The sequence below is a fragment of the Puma concolor genome, chromosome E2 (genome assembly GCF_028749965.1).
Source record: "Puma concolor isolate L17-30 chromosome E2, mPumCon1.1.hap2, whole genome shotgun sequence".
In the NCBI taxonomy this organism is placed as follows: Eukaryota; Metazoa; Chordata; class Mammalia; order Carnivora; family Felidae; genus Puma; species Puma concolor.
The window spans coordinates 50,687,499-50,694,887 of record NC_141681.1 but is presented as its reverse complement, the minus strand read 5'-3'; positions in this window follow the sequence as shown (position 1 = coordinate 50,694,887).

The following is a 7,389-nucleotide window of genomic DNA, read 5'->3' as shown; positions in this document are numbered from 1 at the left end:
ATTTCATTTAGCATAATGCCCTTCAGTTTTATTCATGTTATCACAAATATTTCTCCATACATTCCATATGCCAATGGTTAGAATTAGAGGTTCAATTTGATTCAGATTTTTTTTTAAAGAAAGAATACTACATAGATGGTTCTGTTTGTGTCTCTTATTACCCTTACTGGAAACTGCCAAGACACCCTAAAAGAGAACAAGATGGGAAGACATCCTCCCTTTACCAAATATCAAGACTCACTGCTAAGCTATGGTAACTAAACCAGTGTGGTACTGATGAAAGTATTGAAAAAATAGACCAAAGGCAATTGAGAATGAAGATATACATCTACATCCATATATGACTAAGATAGATAGATAGATAGATAGATAGATAGATAGATAGATAGATAGATGATAGATAGATGATAGATACATAAAGAAAAAAAGAAAGAAAGAAAGAAAGAAAGAAAGAAAGAAAGAAAAGAAAGAAAGAAAGAAAGAAAGAAAGAAAGAAAGAAAGAAAGAAAGAAAGGAAAAGAGAAGAGAAGAGAAAAGGAAAAGAAAAGAAAAGAAAAGAAAAGAAAAGAAAAGAAAAGAAAAGAAAGGAAAAAGAGGGTAGGGGGAGAAAGGAGGAAAGAAAGTTTATTCATTTGTTAAAAGTAAATTCTCTACCTATCCAGAGGTTTCAAGGAAAGGAAGTTCATGGCAACAAAGGTGGGGTTTCCCTGGACCTTTATTCATATATGATTGTAATCACATTACATTTACATTTAGGTTAATGCAGGACACTAGGCTCTTTGATTCTAAAGTGAGTCGCTTGTAGACAGCATATAGTTGGATCTTGTCTTACCCATTTTGCCAAATTCTACTTTTAATTGGGAAGCTTAATTGACATCACATTAATAATCCATAATTTAATTCACATTTAAATTAATTCCTAAGAAGATTCCTTCTGCTATATTGCTACTTGTTTTACAAACATCTTACTATTTTTGTTCCTCAGTTCCTCCATTAATGCCATATCTTGTGTTTGATTTTTTTGTATCCTTATGATTTCCTTCTCATTTTTTTCATGTCTTTTAGTTATTTTCTTAGCAGTTACTCTGAGGTTACAGTTAATCTCTTAAATGTATTACAACTTCTTTTGAATTAATACCAACCTAGCTTCAATGGTATAAAAGACTCTGCTCCCATATATCTGTCTTCTTCTCTTTAGGTTATCACAAATTACATCTTTATACCTTGTATACCCCATTAATATAGGTTTATAATTGTCGTTTCATGTTTTTTTGTTTTAAATCATATAGGAGTTATCCATTGCCTTCTGATTCCATGGTTTCTGATGAGAAATGGGTTGTGAGATAATAGAAATATATATTTGTTTCTGCCCCCCCCATTCCTCTCATAGAGCTCCTGAAACCCTTGTAATTTTCATCTTTTGTTCCAATATAGACGGAACAAAATCAAGGACATGGCATCAGTCCTTCAGGTAGCCCCCAGATGATTCCGAACAGACAAAACACAATTCTTTGAGAACACAGTTAGCTCTGGTCCCTCTGAAGCCAACGATCTGGTTCCTACCAGATGCGAGTGTAGGCTGTCCCCATCAAGACCATTGCTGAGTAGGGGAGGTGGGTGAAGCAAGGGCAAGTAAAATACCACAAAGCTCCCCTACCATCTTCAAGTTGTTTTCTCAATTCACCATTCACTGGGTGGTTGTGCATCTTTAGCCATCTTCCAGGATCCCAGTGAAGTTGATTCTGAGCTTTTGACCTTTTATTGTTGTTTCTGTGGAAGCTGGGCCCTTGGAACTACTTTCTCCATAGTTTTTGCTGACATCACTCTGCAGTTCTTAAACAGTGCAACTTTAAGGGGTTAAAAATGGGAATATTTTCTTTTTCTTTTTTCTTTTAATTCCAATATAGTTAACATACAGTGTTATATTAGTTTCAGGTGATTCATATAGTGATTCAACAATTCTATGCATTGCTCAGTGCTTATCATAAGTGAGACTCTAATCAAATAATTAAACTGTTCAAATGGAAACATGAGCTCAAATATTGCAATTTGGGGAGAATTTTTAAATTGAGTTTTTTCCTACACTTGGGTAGTATGATCATATGGTTCATAATTAAAATTATACAAATATACATTGAGAACTCTTACCCCATCCTGACCCCAGGTTTGCCTTTACCAAATGTCCATGCACTAAGTTTTGTTAGCTTTTGTGTGTTTCTGGTGGTTCTTCATGCACATAAAACAAATTCAAGAGGTATATATTCAAGTTAAAAATCAATTTTAAATATTCCATAATATATGACTATTCTTTGTGAAAGTGTGAGTAAATTTTTGGAACTAGTTCTTTGATTATGTATTAAAGTAAAAGGGTTTAAAAGTGAAGGACATTAGTGAGCTACAAAATATAACCAATGACAAAGTGTATACAAACAAGGCCCTTCTAATGCTTTAAAAAATATATCCTTCAACATACAATGGAATATTACAACATGGATGGACCTAGACAGTGTTATGCTAAGTGAAATAAGCTAGACTGAGAAAGTCAAATACCATATGATTTCACTCATAAGTTTAATCTTTAGGGGCTCCTGAGTGGCTCAGTCAGTTGAGCATTGGACTCTTGATTTTGGCTCAGGTCATGATCCCATGGCCATGGGATTGAGCCCTGTTTAAGATTCTCTCCCCACTCTCCTTGTGCCCCTCCCCCACTCATGTGCACGACCTCTCAAAAAATGTATATAAATATATTAAAAAATTAAGTCTTTAAAAAAAATGAACAAACAAAAAGCAGAATCAGACCTATAAATATAGCAAACAAACTGATGGTTGCCAGCAGGGCGGGGGTGGGAAGTTGAGAAAAATGGGTGAAGGGGAATGAGAGATACAGACTTCCAGGTACAGAATGAATAAGTCATGGGAATAAAGGCCACTACATAAGGAATAAGAAAGGTAATAGCAATTTATCAGGACAGATTGTAGCTACACTTGTGGTGAACATAGCATGATGTATAAACCTGTCAAGTCACTATGTTGTAAACCTGAGATTAATGTAACATTGTGTGTCAACTATACTCAAATTTAAATACACACACACACACACACACACACACACACACACACACACACACACTTCAGTCATTTCATTTATTACATGAAGTGTCTTACTGATAAGGGGTAAAACAGTTTCTAGGTGAATGAGTATTTTTCTATGGGTTTTTCCTTCGTTTTTTTAATTAAAGGTTAAAATAAAAACATAGCTAGACACATTATATTGAAACTGCAAAATATACAAGATAAAGAGAAAATTTTGAAGATAGCAAGAGAGAGGGGGAAGGACACAACACACACACACACACACACACACACACACACACACACACACACACAAGGGACAAAGAGAGAGAGAATTACAGAACAATTCTTATCAGAAACTATGCAAACCAGAAGACAATACAATATAGAAAAAAAAAATCTGTCAACTCCAAATGCCACACCCAGCAAAAGTACCTTTCAAAAATGAAGTAGAAGGGACATCTGGGTGGCTCAGTCGGCTAGCGTCTATCTTTGGCTCAGGTCACGATCTCAGTTTGTGAGTTTGAGCCCTGCATCAGGCTCTGTGCTGACAGCTTGGAACCTGGAGCCTGCTTCAAATTCTGTGTCTTCCTCTCTCTCTTTCCCTTCCCTGCTCGCATTCTTTCTTTGTCTCGAAAATAAATAAATATTTTTAAATTTTTAATAAAAAAAAATTTTAATGAAGGAGGAATAAATACTTCTTAAAACCAAAACAAACAAACAAAAAAAACTGAGAATTCATTAGCAGACTAGCACTACTAGGAATCTTAAAGGAAGTTCTTCAGGCAGAAAAATAAGATAGTACACAGAAATTTGGTCCTACAAAGAAATAAAGATTGCCAGAAGCAGTTAAAATTTTAATTGGTATTTTTAATTGCTCTAAAAGATAATTGTCTAAATCAAAAACAGTAGCAATGTATTATGGCTTTATAGCATGTGCAAAAGAAAAATATTTGACAAGTGCACAAAATGTTGGAGGAAGGAATTGTGGGTATATGGCTGTATAAGTAGAATACATTATTTGAAGGTAGACTGTGATTAATTAAAGATGTATATTGCAAGTCCTATGGTAATCACTAAAACAATTACAAAAAGTGATATAAATAATAGGTCAATATTGGACATTATATGAATTCACAAAAAAACTTCCAATTAACAAGGAAGAAAAAACAGTAGGCAATGAAAATATAGATTTATATCCAAGCATATCAATAATTATATGAAATATAAATGGCATAGACACAGCAATTAAATATAAATGGCATACGCACAACAACAGAAATTGTCAGATTGGAATAGGATATACTATATGTAGTCATGCACTTTGTATTAATATATTAGAAAGCTACAAATCTGTTTTGTACTTTTTATACTGTTGGATACTTATACTCAAAACTTTTACTAGGGGGGTGCCTGAGTGGCTCAGTCGGTTAAGTGTCCAACTTCAGCTCACGTCATGATCTTGCAGTCCGTGAGTTCAAGCCCCACATTGGGTTCTGTGCTGACAGCTCAGAGTCTGGAGCCTGCTTCAGATTCTGTGTCTCCCTCTCTCTCTTCCCCTCCCCTGCTCATGCTGTGTGTGTGTGTGTGTGTGTGTGTGTGTGTGTGTGTGTGTGTGTCAAAGATAAATAAACATTAAAAAAAACACTTTTACTAGGGTATTGAATAAATTTAGTCTTGCTAAAAAAAAAAAAGAAAGAAATTGTCGGATTGGAGAATAAAACAACAATAATCACAAGAAAGCTGGAATGGCTATGTAATTTTAGGCAAACACTGATTTTTAAAAAGCAAGAGTGATTATATGATAATCAAAAAAGACATCAAGACAAAGAATGTTACCAAGGGAAAAAGGAACATTACATAATAATAAAGGGGTAATTGGACCAAAAAGGCATGAAACATGTATGCACAAAGAAATAGAGCTTCAAAATATATCAACAACTGAAAGGACTGGAAGGCTAAACAAATCCACAATCACAGAGACTCCACCACCCTCACCAATCAATAGGATAAACAGAAAGAAAATCAGTAAGGAAACAGAAGAGCTCAACAACATTATTAATCAACTTCACTTAACTGACATTTCTAGAATGCTTTACCCAACAATAGCAGAATACACGTTCTTTTTTAAGGGCATATGGAACATACACCAGGATGGATCATATCCTGGACCATGTAACTAACTGCAATGAATTTAAAGGAAGTGAAGCCACATAAAGTACATTCTCAGACACAACAGAATTAAATGAGAATCAATCACAGAAAAAATTAGGAAAATCCCCCAAATCTTGAAATTAAATTAACCATGGGTCAAAAAAGGAATTGCAAATGGAAATGGGACATAAATTAAATCAAATCAAATCAAAATACAAAGACAATATATAAGAACTTGTGGAATGCAACTAAGGCATGCTTAGAGGGAAATTTTAGAGTATTGGGAGACAAAAGCAGAGGGAAGAAAATAATAAATGAAGCAGAAATCAATGGAACTGAAAGGTGAAAAACACCAGAGAAAAAACAATAAACTTCAAAAACAGGTTACAAGAAATTACCAATGGCAGGACTGCAAGACATTTTAATAGATCCTAAAGACATTAAAAGGATAATAAGGGAATTTTATGACAGCTTTGCGCCACAGGTGACAACTTGGATCAAATGGACAAATTCCTTAAAAAGACACAAATTACCTAAATCATTCAAGAAGAAATAGACAACTACAGTATTCCTGTATCTATTAATGACATTGAATTCAAGTTTTAAAAGCTTCTAAAACAATGAAACCAGCCCTAGACTGCTTATATACTACTAACCTTTAAGAAAACAAAACAATTCCTCAAAAAACTGAGCAAACAGAAGTGGAGAGGGGTGCCTGTGGTTCCATCAGTTAAGCATCCCACTCTTGATTTCAGCTCAGGTCATGATCTCACAGTTGTGGGATCGAGCCTCGCATTGGGCTCCATGGTGAGCATGGAGCCTGTTTGAGATTCTCTCTCTCCCTCTCTCTCTAACTCTCCCCAGCTTGTGCACATGTGCACACTCTTTCTCTCTCTTCTCTCTCTCAAAATAAATATTTTTAAAAAGGAAGAAAGAAAATAGAAGTGGACAGAACACTTCTCAACTCATTTTATAAGGGCAACATTACCTTGTTACCAACGCAAGAAAAAAAACATTACACGAAGAAAGACCATAGGCCAATATCCCTCGTAAACATAGACGCACAATTCCTCAACAATTACTATTAACAAGCAGAAAACAACAACATTTGAAAAGAGCAAAACATCATGTCAGGTGGGTTTATCTCAGGAATGCAATATCATTCCAACATTTGAAAACTAATGTAATTTACCATATTCATAGACTACAGAAGAAGTGTATGACATCTTAACAGATGCAGAAAAAAAGCACGTGAGAAAATTTAACATCTGTTCATGATGAAAAAATTTCAGCAAACTGGGGATAGAAGGATTGTCCTTAACTTTATAAAAGACATCTACAAAAACCTACAGTTAATGTAATACTTAAAAGACTAAATGCTTGAAGAGAAAGGCAAAAATGATTTCTCTCAACATTCCTATTCAACAGCACTCTGGAGGATCCAGACAGTACAATAAGGAAAATAACCAAACAGACACAAAACCAGATCGGATAAGAAATGACGTTGCAGACAACAGACAATTTGCATACCATATATATAGAGGCTATAAAGAATGAAAAAAAAATTCAGGAAATACTTAAGTATAGGTCTAACAAAACACAGGCAACATCTGTGTACTGAATAACAAAAATTACTGATGAAATAAAAGATCCAAATAGAGCTATGCCACATCCACAGACTGGAAGATTTAAGATGTGCAATATTCCAACACACTTCCCTTGAAAGTCCCAGCAAATACTTTTTTAAAGAAATCAACAAGATACTTCTACAACTCAAAGCAAAAGAGCTAGAATAACTAAAGAAAATTTGAAAAAGCAAAGCTTCTCTACTTGATTGACAGGCTTATTATAAAGCTAGAGTGGGGCGCCTGGGTGGCGCAGTCGGTTAGGCGTCCGACTTCAGCCAGGTCACGATCTCGCAGTCCGTGAGTTTGAGCCCCGCATCGGGCTCTGGGCTGATGGCTCAGAGCCTGGAGCCTGCTTCCAATTCTGTGTCTCCCTCTCTCTCTGCCCCTCCCCCGTTCATGCTCTGTCTCTGTCTGTCCCAAAAATAAATAAACGTTGAAAAAAAAAAATAAAAAATAAAAAATAAAAAAAAATAAAGCTAGAGTAATTGGGAACAAGTGGTATTGATACAAGAATAAACACAAAGATCAATGTGAC